Raw genomic sequence first — 17575 nt, 5'->3', positions numbered from 1 at the left:
TTTGTGAGCGCAAGCTTGGGCGTCTGTTGTTCCCACTGCTTGTCTTGTTTTTCTTCTTCCGTTCCCTCATTCAGGTTCTTCAAGCCCCTTTCCCTCGCCCTCTTCTAGTTTGCATTTCCCCTCATCCCTCGGTTCCTTCTCTCATCTCTCCGCCCCTCCTCAGTCTCCTCTCTCTTTCCTTCTCTTCTACTCTCTCTTTCCTTCTCTTCTCCTCTCCCTCTCTCCGCCGTCCTCTCCCCCTCCCGTCATCTTGGCTGACCCCCCTCCCTCGCCACAGTGATTATGAGCCGGAGGCTTCGGCTGTTCGCTCTGAGCCCAGCAGCCCCTGCTCCTCTGCCTGCACGGGAGAGAGGGGCTGAGGGAAGCGGCTGAGGACAGGCGGACGCGTCTGCAGATGAGCCAAGGAAGCAACAGGTACAGCCCCTCACAGGGACGGGAACTAGCCCCCGCACTTCCCCCGCCAGCACTGGGGAACCCGTCTATACCCGCAGAGGTGCCCGCGACCCTACCCAAGCAGGAGACCCCGCCAGGAGTCACGAGACTCCCCCACCCTTGACCCTCTAAGTCTCCTTCCCACCGAACCCCCAACAGGTAGCAGGGAAATCCCTCGGCGGAGCCGGGCCCGCTCTCTTACGGGAGACACCACTGGAATCCATCAGCAGCACAGCGGGAGACCCGGCACCTTCTCTCAACTCTCCGCCCTTCCTCCGTCTCCTCTCTCTTTCCTTCTCTTCTCCTCTCCCTGCCGTCCTCTCCCCTCTCCCCCTCCCGTCTTCTCGCCTGCCCTCCCTCCCTCGCCACAGTGATTATGAGCCGGAGGCTTCGACTGTTCGCTCTGAGCCCAGCAGCCCCTGCTCCTCTGCCTGCACGGGAGAGAGGGGCTGAGGGAAACGGCTGAGGACAGGCGGACGCGTCTGCAGATGAGCCAAGGAAGCAACAGGTACAGCCCTTCCCAGGGACGGCAACTAGCCCCCCGCACTGCCCCTGCCAGCATTGGGGAACCCGTCTATCCCCGCAGAGGTGCCCGCGACCCTACCCAAGCAGGAGACCCCGCCAGGAGTCAGGAGACCCCCCACCCTTAACCCTCTAAGTCGCCTTCCCACCGAACCCCCAACAGGTAGCAGGGAAATCACTCGGCGGAGCCGGGCCCGCTCTCCTACGGGAGACACCACTGGAATCCATCAACAGCATAGCGGGAGACCCGGCACCCATCCCGCCCCCGACAGCCCCCACCCCAGAGTCTGCCATGGCTCACTTTCCCTGCCAGGCTCCCCTCATCCCTGCTCCGTCAATCCTCACAGACCCCCCCCCCCCCCCCCTCCCCACACCCCCGCGCATCCGCGTCACCACCTCTCCCCCCTCCTTATGCCCCCTCTCTCCCTCGGTACTGTGGCCGGCGGGTGTTAGCCAATGTACTCTTAGTGTCTTTCCCTCTCCGGTGCTGCCTGTGGGTGAGCGGTTGTGTGGCTCTGTGTGTGTGTGTGTGTGTGTGTGTGTGTGTGTGTGTGTGTGGCTCTGGGTGTGTGTGTGTGTGTGTGTGTGTGTGTGTGGCTCTGGGTGTGTGTGTGTGTGTGTGTGTGTGTGTGTGGCTCTGGGTGTGTGTGTGTGTGTGTGTGGCTCTGTGTGTGTGTGTGTGTGTGGCTCTGGGTGTGTGTGTGTGTGTGGCTCTGGGTGTGTGTGTGTGTGGCTCTGGGGGTGTGTGTGTGTGTGTGTGTGGCTCTGGGTGTGTGTGTGTGTGGCTCTGGGTGTGTGTGTGTGGCTCTGGGTGTGTGTGTGTGGCTCTGGGTGTGTGTGTGTGTGTGTGTGGCTCTGGGTGTGTGTATGCAAAAACGGATGGAAGTGTGTTTGTGTGTAAGTGCGTGCCTGCGTGCCGCTGTATGTGTGCGCGCATGGGTGCATGTGTGAATGCATGCTTTCTTACCATGACGCAAGTCTGCATAAACGCATGGACGGCTGTGTGTGTGTCTCCATGGGTGTCTGTGTGAATGCGTGTTTTCTAACCATGGTGTGTGGTGTGTGTCTGCATAACTGCATGGACGGCTATGTGTGTGTGCCTGGGTGTATGAATGCATGCTTTCTTATGGTGTGAGTCTGCATAAACGTATGGACGGCTGTGTGTGTGCATGAGTGTATGTGTGAATGCATGCTTTCTTACCATGGTGTGAAGTATGCATAAATGCTTGTTTACTGTCACGCTATGTTTTTCTGTGGTTTTGCAGTACAAGGTACTGGTAGATGCAGTGACTGTCCTTACTGATACATTGATTTTCAATACTGTAAACCAGTGGCTTGCAGGACTCAGTTTTATGTATTACAGCATACTCTGCTTCCTGTCTTTGTAGAATCTCGGTACATTAATAAACGTGATTGAGGGTTTGCCAGACTGATAATTTTGGGTGGTTGTGGTGTGGGTCAGCAACCATTCCCGGGCCTGAAGAAGTAAAGAATGTGGTAGTCATGTTCTGTTGTGCTGCTAGGAGTGGTGCAGTGTGGATTGATTGGGATAAATGGTCAGATGTTGCAAACTTACTGGTCATCTCAACTGAGTGTAAGCTGCATTATCTGTTACCAATTCTGGTTGCTACACTGGGGGAGATATAGGGAGTTTTTGCGCATGGCATATGTCCAATTCAATCTCATCTGTGTTAGAGACTTGTCTGTTTTTTATTTTGAGTTTATTGGTTCCTGAGCCAAATTGTGATCCGGTGATTGTGCCCGCCGTTTTCGTCCCTCTGTTTCCCTGCTTGTGATCCAGTGATTGTGCCCGCCGTTTTCGTGCCTCTGTTTCCCTGCTTGTTGTATGTTGAGCTCTTCCACTGAATAGCTGCAGATTCAGCATCTGTTATGTGCTTGCTCCCCTGCCCGTGCTTGCTCCCCTGCTCCCTGGCCGTGCTTGCTCCCCTGCTCCCTGGCTGTGCTTGCGGGCAAGCGATTAAGCTATTGGCATTGTAAATGACAATTCCATTTATTTAACGATTTAGCTATTGGCAATGTAAATGACAATGCCATTTATTTATGATTAAAAAAAAAAAAGTCATGAGCAATGCCAATAGCTCTACCTTTAATAATGCTGAGACCATTGCATTGTAAATGCTTGTGTAGGAAAGCATACAATACAAATGGTGGTTGAGAACAGGATGAAGTGGATAGAGTAACAGCAGAAACCATGATACCATTTTGATTGCACTTATCCGGGTTTGAATGATAAGGCACACATAATTGCATGTTTTAAAAGTGTTATAGATATATACTTGAAATTAAATTATTTCCGTTTTAAAAAGCAGGACTGTACTATAAGTATTATTGAATAATTCTTACTAAATGTTATATGGAAGTTAAGATTCTGCCTCATTTTCATTCAAAATTGTGTAACACCACAAATTGATAAGGCCCTTTAAAGATAGGTAGAAGTCCAAAACCAAGATGAGTTCACCATAGAGGTATGATCTATAAAAGGCTGTTCATTTGGTGTAGATTAACGTAGCCATGCTATTAAAAGGCCAAAAATGGGACCAGGTTAGAATTGGTTAAATCAGACCAATAACCTACGGAATAATGGATCTAATAAGTGAATGGTTGCAAGTCATTTTATCGAACAGTATGGACTATCACAATGATACTGATACAAAGGAAAGTTAAGGAGAGCAGTGCAACTTATAGGGACTAGATAACTCTGCACAAATACGGTAATGCAATGACAGCTATGTTCTAAATACTTAAATAGCTGATAATGAGGGAACCTTAGATCTAGTCCAAGTGAACCCATATTGTACAAGACTTTAAAATCAAAGCAAACATAAGCTTTGTAAGAAATGTGCAATGTATTTAACGTCACAAGCTACAATTTTAAGATTGGGATGGGTGGCTTATAAGCTAATGTACCATTATTATTTAGATTCCGTTAACACCTTTGTTGAATATCTTAAGATGATTGCACAAATATATTTTCACTATTATGACTTTTTATGCTATTAATATAGATGCAAACAATTGATGCAATCTTCATTCCAAGCACCAGTGATTAATATATTTGCTGTGCAACTTACTCGTTAAGGCATTGCCAGCAGGATCATGAATATTGACTAAATGAGCCAACAATGGGATTAATATTACATTTATTTCAGCAGATTTGTAGGATTGATGTAAAAAGAGACAACATGCAAGCATGCTTGTATTTGTAACCATATTGTTACTGTAGTCATATACTCACGTTATGTTTTTTGTGTGTTTTTTACAAATGTTTTTAGAAAATGTCTAGAGAACACAAGAGGCCCTGAGGAAGCAATCCAGTTGCGAAATACGTGTTGGCACAATCATTAAATAAAGCATATGGATTGAATTTGAAATGCAGTGCCCTCAAATCCTTATTTGAAAGTCTTGTACTATCCGCTGTCCTGTCCTATCATCTCGGGCTGTTTGGACCTCTGGATCATAACGTGACGTAAGTCTTGTAGATACCCTTCTTTTACACTTTTGCCACATGACGCTCTCCCTTTTATAATGTTATAAAATATTCTCATATATTTGTCTCATGTTGATCTATCCATCGGACAGTTAAGATTCCTCTTATTCCACAACCTTTTCCGAGCGCATGTGTTTAGCTATCGCATCACAATATTTTGGGGCGAAGCTTCGCCCCAAATCCAATGGCACAACGTAATGCTGCTTGCACAATTATTTCTTAAAGTACTCAAATGTATTCAAAGTTATCCTGATTTTCATCCTATTTTTTTCACTTGAATCCTTTATTTTTTTATTTTATTTTTTTTACTCACGTAGGGTAAGATGCCAATTTTCAAGGGTTTCTCATGTTCGAGATTGTCCATCCGCACCTTTTTACAAGAAAATGTACACAGATGCCGAAAGGATGTGAGGAGGAAGGAAATGTTATTGCGTGCAGCCAGTGACCCCTGACGAAGGGCTTGAAATACCCGAAATGCATTTGGTTTAATAAAATACTGCCTTGGCTGAATTGCTGCATTTGTGAGTGTTCTTGTAAAAAGGTCCGAATGGACAATCTCGAACATGAGAAACCCTTGAAAATTGGCATGTTACCCTACGTGTGGAACAAAGAGTGATTCAAGTGAAAAAATGGAATGAAAATCAAGAGAACTTTGAATACATTTTGAGTACTTTTACAAAAAAGTGCGCAAGCAGCATTACGCTGTGCCATTGGTTCTGGGGCGGAGCGTCGCCCCAAAATATTGTGATGTAGTATCCATGTGCCACCTGGGCAAGGCACCACAAACCTGCGAACATGCAAAGTTGAACGAATGGTGTGGAAAAATATGATGAACTATGACTAAAGAGGGTGTGCATTCCCTATCATTTAAAATGTACTTATCATGCCATTCGTTTCAGCCATAACTTAATGGTTTTCCTTTTTTTTTCTTAGTTTTCTCTTTGTAACTTTAGTAAGGTACTTCATCTCCTTTTTTGACCAAATTATCTCTAACTCCACTACTCTTGCTGTTCTCCCCTTCAGGTGGCCATCCCTGCAGTTAGTAGTTTTTTACTAACGAGAGGGAAAATATTTGTACGTGCTTCAGCACTCCCAGTCATGTCAGGCTGCAATCCAATTTAGTTTTTGGATGAGAGATGGACCGTCCGCTGAGTCCATTACAGAAATGAGACAACGGTGCACATTTGATATTCATGGAGTGTAAGGGCCAATATAAAAAAACAGCATAAACAAAAACCCTTAGTTTTCAATGGGTTGCAATGCTGCTCAGTATTGAGATACAATAGAACTTCACAGTATGATCCCACCCCACTCAATAGATGGGTTAACATTAAAATTCAGTTGTACAATTGAGCAGAGGACAATTTTTCACAGTGGTATGTGTTTAATGTTCTACCTGTAGTATAGTCACTTGGTTTGTTTTCTTTATAACTGCAGTCATATTTTCAGGTAAGTTCAACTTCTCTACTTTACTTTGCCACGTATGTTAGCTTCCTTCGTGTTTTTTTGCGAATGTGAGTTTATTGGTATTCTTTGTGAAAGACAAGCAGCTGGGTTCTAGCTAATAGCACCACCTAGACTAGTCACGGGTTTAATAACGTCTGTTGCCCACCTCAAATGACCTGCTGCTAATAGATCATAGAAAACATAGCATTTTTTTGTGAATGAGAGGCAACAATGAATTAGTTCAAAATAAAACAGTCCAATCAAATTGACAAGGAAAGTCTTTTGTAGATATTCTTCTTTTATTTTCAGTTGTGTTATTTGGTATCCACAGACCAGAACCAGCCAACGCGTTTCGCCCAAAGGATGGGCTTATTCAGGGCTGTGAAAGCATATAATAAAGTGTACGTTTCAGTATTTTAGATAAAAGTACATACTGGAATACCACATACGGGTTGCTCCGATAGTTTCAAGAAGGACAAAAGAAAAGGGGGAGAGAGGAAAAAGAAGGGAAATGGTGGTGAACGTGTGTAGATTAAGGGTGGAGAAAGGAGTTGTGCAAGTGACCCTAACCATATAGTCTGCAACAGTTTTGGAGAGTGAGAGGGACCCATCAGTATTTCAGCCAATGCTGAGCTAACCTTGTGATTTTTATAAAGATTGGTTTCTTATGTTTTGTGAAAGTGATCCCTATAAGAAAAGGATGTGAAAGTGATAGAGTGATAGCTCTGTTGTAGGTGTTCAAAGACAACGGCCATGTTTTATATATATATATATATATATATATATATATATATATATATATAGTTCACACCTCGGTGTTATAAACCGAGACGTTTGCCCATGCCACATGCAAGTAAATATGCATCAACTTCCTTACCAAATGGTGTTTGAACAATACACGTGAATCATCACTGGTTGGATATTGAAGTCATTAAAAGTGAACAGGCTGAAAGGAGTATATGTAGACACCTGTCAGAAGTCATACTTTTATAGGGAAAGAAACATTACTTATGTTTCAAAATTTATGTAAAACATACCTTTAGTAAAATTGCGCAAACTCCCGTGTTGGAGAGTGAAATGTTTTGGAAGAAGAGACCTAGAATAGAGTAAAAGGAAAACTGGGCCTCAGGGGGTATCCGGATATATATGCGCTGATGTCTAGTGCCTGAATACACTAATCGTACAGAGCAGTGTGTATTTATCAATACAGACACAAAAGACTGGTATGTCTTATCTGACTGCATGTTCTTTAACTAGTTGACCTTCTTTAAATCATTCATAAACCGTTGCATTACTGATAGTGTATTATTTTCATTTTACATTTTTAGCCCATTGTGTGTACTAAATGTTTTTACATTTCTAAACTATTACCTTGAATACACTCTCACAAATGATAAACTATATAATTATTTTTTTCTCTCATAGGTCACCCTAGATCAGCTATAACCTAGTTCATTCTTGGGATACGCTGTCCATGGTCAATCCTTTTTTAATTCCATAAGATTGCCATTTAATAGTACATTTAGAACAAATAGTTTTTTTAGGTCTCGCCTGTCGATGCGCATGCGCATCGAGCAAGCGAGACTATTGCGACTTATCCACTCTTTATCTACACTGCAAGGAATCGTGGCGATTCCTTGCAGTGCCCGTGACTTTTAAGGTCAATGCGCATGCGCATTGAGCTTATGCGCATGCGCATTGAGCTTATGCGCATGCGCATTGACCTTAAAAGCGCGTGTGCGTGCACGTCCGTCTCTGTTTACCCGCTCCGCCCCCTCCCCGCCGTGTCGCATTTCTCCTCCCCCTCCCCTCTCTTCCCTCCTTTCATTTTGATTGGACCCATCCTTAAGACTATATAATTTGATGCACATGTATCATTACACAATATTTTATTTTTCGTATATTGACATCACGTGTTAGAACCCTATACTCTCCGTCACCACTCTAAAATGGCGACCGCCTGTGTATTTTCACCACTTCCGGTTTCGAACAGGATTATCTAAACATTCGGTCAGGACGCCTCTTGACCTACTTGCTATGCGACTCGATAGAGGAGTAACTAAGCACTGCGCCGTGATTACCAGGATTACGACTATATAATTTGATGCACATGTATCATTACACAATATTTTATTTTTCGTATATTGACATCACGTGTTAGAACCCTATACTCTCCATCACCACTCTAAAATGGCGACCGCCTGTGTATTTTCACCACTTCCGGTTTCGAACAGGATTATCTAAACATTCGGTCAGGACGCCTCTTGACCTACTTGCTATGCGACTCGATAGAGGAGTAACTAAGCACTGCGCCGTGATTACCAGGTAAGCTTCCGACCGCCCTAATGCCCATTCGCTGCCCTAAGAACCCCTCCACCCCTAATTTTTCCCGTGTTAATTTCCCCGTTTTCTTTTTCCCCTCTTTGCACAGAATAACTGTTTTCCTTGACGAACTTACTACAAGTTGGAATTATATAAGTATAACAATATCGGTAAGCCCCTTTAAAAAAGTTCCATCTTAATCGGCTAATAACTCACTCGAGGTGCCCGTGGGATCGCATGTTGCGTTTTTTAGGATATCTCTCTGGTAACATCATAAAAAAACATCTCACCGCTTAAGTTTGGATCTCTTTACCTGGCATAGACGGTACATTTATTTTAGAGTTTATTTTCTTAGTAAGCTGCATTTTCCCGTTAGCACAAAAACTATACAGTCACGGTTTGACTATAAATATCACTAATACTTTCTGTTTTCAGTGCACGTTTATAAGCTAAGCATGTCAAAATTATACACTTATGAGGGAACTTGCACCACGATTGTAGTGCACGTATACAAGCCAAGCATGATGCGAATTTTCACTTTCAAGGAAAATAGAACTTTTATTAATTCCCTTATTGGCTTTACACGGGATCTTTTCCTGCACTGTTCTTTATGATTATAATCTCCGTTTAGATCACCATATTAAACTTAGGACCTTCCATAAGGCTTCTAGCTCTGGCACTTCGAGTTATTTTTCATTGCCCTTTTTAAAGCCCTGTACCGGTTACAAGTTCCTCACTTTGATTCCTTCTTTTTAGGTCTCGTTTTAATGAATGTTTCAAGTTGTACAAAGACGTTTTTCAAAGATTGTTAATGTTTTAGATGGTTTCGGAAGCATTTAGGGTTTAATTCGAAAACTGCCAGACAGCACAGCAAAGACATGTTGGGGACATGCTTAAAGCTTACCTAGGAATGCATTCCTCCTATGCTTACCATTTGCTTTGTGTTTTTTCATTCCTATTTACTGTCTTTCTATTTACTGGTATCCGAACTCCGTTCTGAGGAGCATGGGGCAAGCAAGTTACTGGGCCCAACCGTGGGTTCAAGCCCCACCCCACGCAGCACCTGCAGGGGGCTGCCTGATAGAATCAGACTGCCCACACCCCTCCATAGGCGGTATTCCGGTGCTATTGTGCCCACTCTGGTAATCATGACGCCCCCTGCTGCGTGCATTTACAATGTGATGCGTTCCTTCCGCTGGAGGGCAGATTCGACCACACACTGTTCACAATCACAAGCAGGCTCTGTTCTGCAAGGTGCCGGGGGACCTTCCTGCAGCCCACGCGTTTCTAAAATGTCAGTTCCGTAGGTGTTTCCGACAGCCCTCCCCGCGGCTCACAGCACGTAACTTTCCTTAAGGGATGTTGTTTATCTCGTGTTTTGTTTTCTTTTTATAGGGATATGTTTTTATGCATTTATGACAAGGTCTCGTGGCGGTGTCACCTCGCATCCCAAAATACCTACCCCCTCACCCTCAACCCCTCACCCTCACCCACCCTCAACCCCTCACCCACCCTCAACCCCTCACCCTCAATCCCTCACCCTCACTCACCCTCACTCACCCTCAACCCCTCACCCTCACCCACACTCACCCTCACCCACACTCACCCTCACCCACACTCACCCTCACCCACACTCACCCTCACCCTCACTCACCCTCAACCCCTCACTCACCCTCACTCACCCTCAACCCCTCACCTACCCTCACCCTCACTCACCCTCAACCCCTCATCCTCACCCTCACTCACCCTCACCCTCACTCACCCTCAACACCTCACCCTCACTCACCCTCAACACCTCACCCTCACTCACCCCCTCACCCTCACTCACCCTCAACCCCTCACCCTCAACCCCTCACTCACCCTCACTCTCACTCATCCTCACTCACCCTCAACCCCTCACCCTCACTCACCCTCACTCACCCTCAACCCCTCACTCACCCTCACCCTCACCTTCACTCACCCTCAACCCCTCACCCTCACTCACCCTCAACGCCTCACCCTCAATCACCCTCAACCCCTCACCCTCACCCACCCTCACCCTCACTCACCCTCACTCACCCTCACTCACCCTCACTCACCCTCACTCACCCTCACTCACACTCACCCTCACTCACCCTCACCCACCCTCAACCCCTCATCCTCACTCACCCTCAACCCCTCACCCTCACTCACCCTCAACCCCTCACCCTCACTCACCCTCAACCCCTCACCCTCACTCACCCTCAACCCCTCACCCTCACTCACCCCCACTCACCCTCAACCCCTCACCCTCAACCCCTCACCCTCACTCACCCTCAACCCCTCACTCACCCTCAACCCCTCACCCACCCTCAACCCCTCACCCTCACTCACCCTCACTCACCCTCACTCACCCTCACTCACCCTCACTCACCCTCACTCACCCTCACTCACCCACACTCACCCACACTCACCCACACTCACCCACACTCACCCACACTCACCCACACTCACCCACACTCACCCACACTCACCCACACTCACCTTCACCCTCACTCACCTTCAAACCCTCACCCTCAACCCCTCACCCTCCCTCACCCTCATTCACCCTCATTCACCCTCAACCCCTCACCCTCACTCACCCTCAACCCCTCACCCTCAATCCCTCACCCACACTCACCCACACTCACCCACACTCACCCACACTCACCCCCACTCACCCCCACTCACCCCCACTCACCCCCACTCACCCCCACTCACCCCCACCCACCCCCACCCACCCTCACCCACCCTCACCCACCCTCACCCACCCTCACCCACCCTCACCCACCCTCACTCACCCTCACTCACCCTCACTCACCCTCACTCACCCTCACTCACCCTCACTCACTCACCCTCACTCACCCTCACTCACCCTCACTCACTCACCCTCACCCACCCTCACCCACCCTCACCCACCCTCACCCACCCTCACCCACCCTCACCCACCCTCACTCACCCTCACTCACCCTCACTCACCCTCACTCACCCTCACTCACCCTCACTCACTCACCCTCACTCACCCTCACTCACCCTCACTCACTCACCCTCACTCACCCTCACTCACCCTCACTCACCCTCACTCACCCTCACTCACCCTCACTCACCCTCACTCACCCTCACTCACCCTCACTCACCCTCACTCACCCTCACTCACCCTCACTCACCCTCACTCACCCTCACTCACCCTCACTCACCCTCACTCACCCTCACTCACCCTCACTCACCCTCACTCACCCTCACTCACCCTCACTCACCCTCACTCACCCTCACTCACCCTCACTCACCCTCACTCACCCTCACTCACCCTCACTCACCCTCACTCACCCTCACTCACCCTCACTCACCCTCACTCACCCTCACCCTCACTCACCCTCACTCACCTGCTAAAGATTTACAAAAAAAACCATTAACAATTCTAAAAGCACTAACTCTAATGCTGCGAGACCTATTGCATTTCTAATGCTTGTTCTGTCAAACAATTTTCTACTGGAAAAAAATAAGCAGCCTGAACCATTTTATTAATCAGTATATATAATCAGGAAAATAGTTTTCTCTTCAGTTTATTAATGCATAATACCACATCACTGGTGCTTGTCATACCGACCTGCCATCTCTTACATAATTTTGCTCTCTCAGTAGTTTGCAATATTGAAATGCAAGCTAAGTCTTCACATGAACTAATTATGATCTGATTGGCTTCTCCACTATAGCAATTTAGTCAAACTTAATACGTTTATACATTCAATCTTTCTTGTAATACACTGTGTCTGCCAGGCCCTGTTTTAATCTTCAGGGATGCCAGACCCACTCATGGCCTTGCTTGCCGCTTTGGATGACGGGAGGTAGCTCAGCGAGCTGTGCACTTGCGTCCAAGATGTGTGAGGTAACCTGAAGAGGCTCCGCATTTCTTTTGTCAGAGCCCGATGAAAGCAATGCGGTTGGTTACTAATATAGTCACTTTTCAGCACTTAGTTGCATAGCGCTTTACCATTCAAGCTTCTATCTGATTATCAGTGTGATCAGTAAGGGCCTTAAACCTTCCAGGGGGCTTTCACCAAGAGTGCATCTTCCCTTAACATTTTGGTTTTATGTTCAGACCCCTCCCCCAACCCTTATAATCCTAAAAACGAAACTGCAACATGATCTAATCCCCTAAAAAGATGAAAATTGGGGGCGCATTCACGGTGGCAAGAGCACATGTTCCAGACGGCTGCCTGAAACCAGACCCGGGGAGGGGGGAGAAGAAGGGGGGCTCTGAGTGGCGTTGGGATCCATTGTGTTTTACCAGGGGCGGCTCTAGGCTCATGGCGGCCCTGGGCAGGGAGCGTAGGTAGAGGGCCCCGGAAGAGGGGGGCGGGGCGCGGCGCGGAGGCCAGTGAAGAGGGGGGGAGGTGGTTTAGGGTGTTTGGAAATGGAACAGAGCCGGAGGCCGCCAAATCCCTGCCAGGGGCTGCCACGCAAATATGTATCCAGCCTCAGAGGATTATTATATTAAGGATATATATTGGCATGGTGACCCCTGGGGTTTGGTGGCCCTGTGCAAGTGCACAGCTTGCACATGCCTAAGGCCGCCCCTGGTTTTACTGTTCATTCCTGGCTGGCAGAGAGTACCCTGTGACAGATCTGCTCTGCTGGTGCCTGCCTGGCAGCCCTCTGTCTGACTGCCCGGTTCATCTGTACGGCCAGGCACTACCCTACCGTAATCTTCGTAGTCCGACATGCTGGGGTGCAACGACTAACCACCCACAGCTCAGACTGTGCCCAGGAAAATACTCCAATAGAAATCGGAGGAAAATTCAAACATTCTCACTGTGGCCCTGCTTCAACCTTTTCTCCAGCAGCTCACACCGCAAATCTTTCCAGAAACACTGGCTAACAATATAAAGCAGCGTGCCTTCTACGTTTTATGTATGGAATAGCATTGGTGCCGCGTCAAATCAAATGTATAAACTTAAAAAAAACTTGGGAATTCAGTTTGCATCACCAGTTTCCTCTTCTAAAGTCAATGAGAGGAAATGCACACACGCATGCGCGAATCTCGCCTGCAAGATGTCATCATCGTCTGATCATGCCTTCCTTTTGAAGTATGAGAACAGTCCATGTTAAAGAACGGGCTCGGCTGGATACGGTTCTGTGCAGTTCATGCAGACGCATCGTGAATATTTTGTAGTGTTCTTAGATTGGTCTTGCAATGTTCCCGGTGTTTACATTTCACAAATGCACAGACTGATACTCAAATGCGCAGTTCAGTTGTAGCACTGAGGCTGAATCTCCTTTTATGTTGGTATATGTCGCTATATCGCGACTCACTGTATCGAAGGCGCTACGTTATTCAACTTGACATTGTCTGGTTGGGAGACCTCAGAACCCCATTTTTTACAATGTTATTTAGGCCGATCTCATCTTTTTTAGTAAGTTACCCTTACTGTGTTTTTGATACATCCTTTCACAAACAGTGCCTACTCTACAGTGACCCATGGCACTGTGTGCGGCTCCTATGCAGGTGGGTGAATGCCATATGCATTTTGTAATGCAGCTGTACCCGATCCATTCAAGTACAAGTCCAGGACACCAGAAACCTGTCAGCAGCTGATCGATACAGCTGGAATGTTCAGAATACAGGTGGGTTGGTTGCTCTGCCCGGATCAACATCTGTCCAAGTAACCGAGTGCACTGTTGAGATCCGACCGTGGCTCAAATATGAAGGCTTCCTATGGGCAGCCGATCAGGACAACTGGTGTTCCAATAAGCAATAACCAGTATCCCCATATACCAGAGGGAGTAAACCGATATACACATGCTGCTAGACGCTGTTCATCCCTTTGAAAAGTCCCCTGATTAGCAAGGCCCCTGAGATAGTCGCCTATGATTGTATCTATTTTAGAGATAACACTGTTGGTTTCATTGCATTACTGTTATCTGACATCAGCAAGCCAGCATACACATCGAGGTGCAATCTGTAATACACGCATTCCCTTGCAGGCCAGAAGGAACGGATGGTTCTTGGGACCTCGGGCCACCTGCTGGAGGCAGCTCTCCCTCCCATGAACTTTGACAAGCCCCAACTCTTGGGAAGTGTCCACTCCCTGAGTGAGATTTATGCCGGAGCACACAGGCCCTTCAGCCTAGCGCCTATAAATATAGGAACAGTAAGTAACACCTCACCATCATGGGGTTTCATAGGAAATTCTCCGACAAAAAGGGCCTGACATGCTGTGCTTTGAGGGCCTCCAGCGAGGATGTAATTTGCATTTCAATGACGTTTCCTTTACCACCATTGCATTCAAATAAACAAATGAAAACTGGAGGGAATGCACCATTATTCTAGTCCAACACTGATCAAACTGACTTTGGACCACTGTTGAAACTCGCCATTTTTTCACTTCTTTGGCTTTAGTATAGAAAGCCACACTACTACAATCGTGGGGTCACCATGAAAGAGTAATGGACTCATTACACGAGTGGGGAGGCACGGGTGGGACAGCTAGAGAGGGAGAGAGCTCAAGACAGAGCGAGATGAAGACAGAGAGAGATACCATTTCCTCACTTAAGCTTAGTGTGGGCTCCCTTTTTACTTGGAGCTAAAAACCCTTATGTGACATTCACTGTGTAACCGTGTTTATTGAAGAGCCTAACCTGTTAATCTTCCTTAAAGTAGCAATGAAATATGTATGAAACTAAACTTTTGAAGCAACTGTGAAAACGCAGCATAAAACCGTATCTTAAGTAATGTAGTTATTTTGGTGCAACTCCTTGTGAAATGAGAAAACCGCTATTGTCTACTCTGAAGCAGCTGGTTGACCCGCTGCCGCCGCTGCTCCCCGGAAGTCGTGCCTGCTCCATCCGGTGTGAGCACTGCCCTTGCGGAGGGGTGTCAGGCCCTGCCCGGATCACAGGAAGGGCAGCCATTTCCTTCCTCCCTCGCATGTACCGCTCAGCCGCGATATGGCTCTTTGGCAATGCCCTAACAGACTTTGGGCCTCCTGGGAAGGAAGTGTCTTGAGACTGCAGTCACTGTGCTCGCTGCTGAATAATCGTCAGCGACTGTGCGCTTCTTGACCTCAGGCGGCACCTGTACCTTGCTGTGTTTCCCCGTGCGTTGTTGGGCAACACCAGACGGGTTTCACTCCGTCTGATATAGTTGAATTCTACAACTCGACGAGTGGTGCTAAGTGTGAAGGGGGGTGGGGTGCGCAATATAATTTTGGTATGTTTTTTTTTTTTGAATGATTGCTTAGTCAGAATATTCCGGAATGTGTGGGAGGGTAAAGTTTGTAGGTAAAATAATATAAACACATTACGTTTCTCCCCTCTGGCAACGCAACAGTTGAATCGCATACTGGGAAGGGAGGAGGAAGGCGAAAGTGAAAGCGATCGGGAAAACAAAGCCGCGAGTGGTGCGTGCGCCTTTCCTGGCATATGCTTTCAACTTATCGCGCCTCGTCTGGCCACGATAATTGAAAGCATGTGTCAGGAAATGCGCGTAATGGAGACCAATAGGCCGGAGGCGGAGCTATGCGCCCGTATCTGGCCTATTGGTGTTTATTCTACAGAACAGCAAGCAGTGAAAGGCCAATAGCAGGCCGCAAATGGAAAATCACACATGTGTGGAATTTCCAAGTCCATTTTTAAACCCCTACAAAAGGGCTCTTCGCGAGCCCTTAAAAAGTGGGAGGGAGGCAATATGGGGCCAGAGTGGATATGAATCAAAGTGGGTGCAGCAAATTTAAAATCAGTCCATAGTGTCATGGCAAATGCGCTGCGAGGTAACCAGGAGTCGCCGCTGGTGGGCTCGGCTCAGGGGAGTCCAGTGCTATCTCGTGGAGGTAAGTGTAAAGCGTTTGCCATATATCTTATGGATGGACTGTAGCGTGGAGTAAACTTCGCTAGTGAGCTTGCAATATGTCATGCTTCTCAACCAGAACTGAACTGTGGGGCGAGCACTGTTGCTCCAACAAAGCATAATTTCTCTCTTCACCCGTAAAAGGGCTATAGCAGTGAAATGGCGAAAGGACGTGGGAACGATCGGAAAAAAATGTCCAATAGAGCGAAAAGAGGGCGTCAGTGTTGTGCAAATTATCTTGGAAATGGCGCCAAACACCTCCGTCCAGTAACGTGTTTTAGCTGGGCAAGTCCATCTTAGGTGTGGGACAAAAGGACTACAGCGATGGTTCAAGTCTGGCTAAGCGTGCCGAAGTGGTGTAGGACCTATGGAGAAAGCGGAAATGGAGTAGTTTGTGACGATGGTTGGGGAGACCAATTTGGTCTGAATGCAACTGTAAGCCCAGTCCTTGTCAGATGGGGGATGCCTAGGTCCTCCTCCTAGCATTTAAGTATAACACTGTCATGAGTTTGTTTTAATGCCATACACAGTTTATATATTTTGGATATAGAGTGCGATCCATATGGGTCTTTGAGGAGAGTAAGAAGGGGGGGAAATCCTCCGGGGCCATGGGGTAGGAGGGGAGACAGGAACATAGTGTGTTGCGCAATCTGTTCAAGACAAATCTGTCCATGAAGGAGCTAGCTGGGTGAGAGCTGTCTAAAACGTGCAGTCGGGGAATAGGTCTCCAAATGTATGTAGGTTTTGGGACAGTAACGTGTGTTGTACCAAGCCTTCGCTGGTTAACCAAAGCCAGGGGTTAGGCGCACGAGGAGTTCAGGGGAATACAACACAGCAAATCCCAAGGCGCAGCTGAGTTTTCCCCATGCCCAATAAATGGTGGAGAGTGTTTGTATGTGGTTAATGGGGAGCTCAGAGGTGCGGGGCTGCAAGGTCCTGCTTTGGCCCAGAATAAGGTAGTCTAGTGTCTGGATAGAACCAATGGTAAACAAATTAGGCATGTGCGAAAAAGAAATATATGCAGAAATCGGGGACTGCAAAGCCGTCCCGCTCGTACAGGAGGGTAAGGATATCCATGCCACTTGGGGCCGACTCAGATCAGTTTCAGGAGAAGGCTTCGTAGCATCTGGAAAAAGGTAGTCATCGGAGGGATGGGAATGTTGGTGAACAAGTATGAGAAACGCGCAAGGACCGACATCTTGATTAATTCAATGCGTCCTGCCATGGACAACTGTAGTTGCGCCCAGCGATCTATCCGTGTTGATAGCCACTCCTCTGAAAGGGCCATAAATTAAGCAAATAACTTGCTCCTTCTCACGGTGAAGGGTAATGCCCAAATATGTTGTCATGTCTGCAGACCATTTAAAGGGGTACTCTCATAAGGGAGGGGTGGTAGCGTCGGGTAGGGGGAATAATTCTGACTTTGCCCAATTGATGGTCAGGCCGGAGATTGCATCTAACCAGAGAATTTCCTGGACCACGGGTGACAAATTTTGAGAAGG

The 17575-nt window shown here is 47.2% G+C and overlaps 1 protein-coding gene across 1 annotated transcript in view; it reads left to right on the top strand.

The window, feature by feature from the left end:
- The first annotated feature begins 4246 nt into the window (after nt 1-4246).
- LOC147665626 (AP-1 complex subunit gamma-1) overlaps nt 4247-17575 on the top strand; it is a 521863-nt gene continuing 508534 nt past the window's right edge. The window contains exon 1 of the mRNA XM_086949636.1: nt 4247-4441. The gene's annotated coding sequence lies outside the window, so the exon portion shown is untranslated. The remainder of the gene's footprint in view (nt 4442-17575) is intronic.

The sequence above is a fragment of the Lissotriton vulgaris genome, unplaced genomic scaffold (genome assembly GCF_964263255.1).
Source record: "Lissotriton vulgaris unplaced genomic scaffold, aLisVul1.2 SCAFFOLD_1600, whole genome shotgun sequence".
NCBI classification, from domain to species: Eukaryota; Metazoa; Chordata; class Amphibia; order Caudata; family Salamandridae; genus Lissotriton; species Lissotriton vulgaris.
This window is presented reverse-complemented; position numbering and strand designations above follow the sequence as displayed.